The sequence below is a fragment of the Melanaphis sacchari genome, unplaced genomic scaffold (assembly GCF_002803265.2).
Source record: "Melanaphis sacchari strain LSU unplaced genomic scaffold, SCAv2.0 Contig312_pilon_pilon, whole genome shotgun sequence".
In the NCBI taxonomy this organism is placed as follows: Eukaryota; Metazoa; Arthropoda; class Insecta; order Hemiptera; family Aphididae; genus Melanaphis; species Melanaphis sacchari.
In genome coordinates, this window is record NW_020271186.1 from 21,974 (window position 1) to 24,397 (window position 2,424).

A 2,424-nucleotide genomic window follows, 5' to 3' on the forward strand; every position below is an offset into this window, starting at 1 on the left:
ATTCAGATAAAGGTAACAAAAATATTTTATACTTTACTGACCTTAAGAAACCGTGGCTGAACTTTTTAATCAAACACATCTAAATAACGATAAATGTCTCCTTGCATCTTACAGAGTAAAACCACATACTATCAGCAAAACACTTTTTTTACCTGCTGTAGAAGCAATATTAAAATGAATAACAAATTTAAATGTAACTAGCATAACTTCATCTATTCCTCTTAGTAATAAAACTGTGTCCCGGCAAATTGATGAAATGGCGTATGATGTAGAAATAAAATTGTGTGATATTTTAAAAATAACAAAATTTTCACTACAACTTGATGAATCCACTTTACGAGATAACGAAGCCCTCTTACTTGCATACGTGCGATATGTAAACATCGACGGTAAAATAACGGAAGAACTACTATTTGCAAAATTATTAAACACGGATACCAAAGGATTAACCATATTTAAAGTAGTCGATAATTTTTTCACAGAAAAGGGTATTCCTATCACAAATTGTATAGCTTGTGCGACTGACGGAGCGCCTGTAATGATTGGACGTCAACGTGGTTTTATTGATCATTTAAAAAATGCAGTCCCTGGGATTTTAACAGTTCATTGTGTCATTCATCGTCAACATTTAGTATCTAAAAATTTAAGTGATGAACTATTTGATACCATGTGGTTTGTTATAAATGCTGTTAATAAAATCAAAGCTAAATCATTGAATGACCGTTTGTTTCGACAATTATGCCACGAAAATGATGAAGTCTTTGAACGCCTTGTTCTACACACCGAAGTTAGGTGGCTATCAAAAGGAAATTGTTTGACACGCTTTTATAATTTATTTCAAATTATACTAAAATTTCTGCAGCAATTTGATAAACAACTTTACGATGTGAATTGCATAAAAGAAGAACGAATATCTCATACCAAGCAGATATTTTTAAAAAACTTAATGATATCAATAAAAATTTGCAAGGCCATAAAATTAATTTTATTAAATCGAAGTCCATTATTAGTGCATTTATTTCAAAATTAAGTCTTTTTAAAGAAAAAGTTATAATATTAACGACCCCCTTTTCGTGCGTACGGTTTTGCTCTTTATCGACAGATTGCCGTTTCTGCCGGTGCCTCTTCATATCAAGCCCCAAGCCGGCTGAATACGTGCACGTGCTTCGCCCGATAGGTGATCTGGACCCTTTAGTTCGAGCTCTCGGTCTAGGCAAGATTTTATTCATAGGGAGTGAGAGCACTTAATTCGACCTACGAGATGTTCCGTCCGTCCCGCCACCGTGGAAGGCGGGCATTCAGTCCGTCCCGCGAGGTATCCCGTCCTTCACTCCCGGCTAGGCGGGTCTTAGTACGGAGGGCGTTCGACGATCCTGTGGGGGCACCGTCTTAGGGCACTTGATCCGGCTATCGGGTCCAGCTTTGTCTGCCACTATACGGTACTTCGCCCCGCCGCCATCGGTGACAGCGACAGTCGTTTTGGTAAGGCCCACTCGGACGATTTGTGCCCGCGTGGATAGGGTAGTCTGTCCCCATGTCTCTGGCAGTGCACCGTGCCCTGCAGGTACGCCCTCTAGCCACACGCCCGTCCGCTATGGTTTTAAAATTAGGGGTCCGGATCGTGCCCACGGGATCGGCCTACGTCTTATCGTTCTAGGACTTCTCGAGAGAAGTTTTTGAACGCAAGGAACATGGCCTCCGTGGAGGTCATAGTAACGCATTCGCACGACCAGTCCACACATTCCGCTTGCGCTTCGGCTGCGAGCTTGTTTCTTTCCTGGCTATATGCTGTGCAATCGAATAGCACATGCTCCGCGATTTCCTCTGGAAGACCGCATCGGCAACGTGCCTCGCCTCGGAGGTTGAAACGACAAGGCGACGAATTGAAGTTTCCGTGTCCGGACACGAACTGCGAGATATAGTGGTCCGGAACGAACTCCGGCCACTCCAGTCTGCGCCGGACGTCCGGGAACCAAATCGCCGTCCGCCTACCTTTGTCACTGGCGACCCATCTCTCCTGCCAGAGGCGTATGATAGTGTCGTAATACTGTTTCGCTTTTCCAGCAACGTCTGACGCCGACTTGTTTCCTTTCCTCACGGCACTCTTATCCCGTTCGATCTTAGCCAGCCGCACTAGTTCTAAGTCGAGGGGAGGTACTCCGGCTATGACCTGGAGCGCCATCGTCGACGTGGTCTTATACGCGCCCGTCATTGCCAGTAACGGGCGTCTTTGGGCGGTGTTTGCCCGTGTTCGATGCCGGTATTGGGCCATGCAGCGCTCGTCCATACGGAGGCCGCATAACCCATACGTGGCAGGAACACCGATTTGTACAGGATCCTTGTCGTCCTTTCTTTAAGCCCCCAGCTAGCCTTAGCCACAGATATTAGTCAACTGAATAGCGCTACCGAGGACGCGGCCTTTTC

The 2,424-nt window shown here is 45.0% G+C and overlaps 1 pseudogene; it reads left to right on the plus strand.

Annotated features, from left to right (window-relative positions):
- Nucleotides 1-1,248, plus strand: part of LOC112596248 — a 1,391-nt pseudogene extending 143 nt beyond the window's left edge.
- Nucleotides 1,249-2,424: the final 1,176 nt, after the last annotated feature.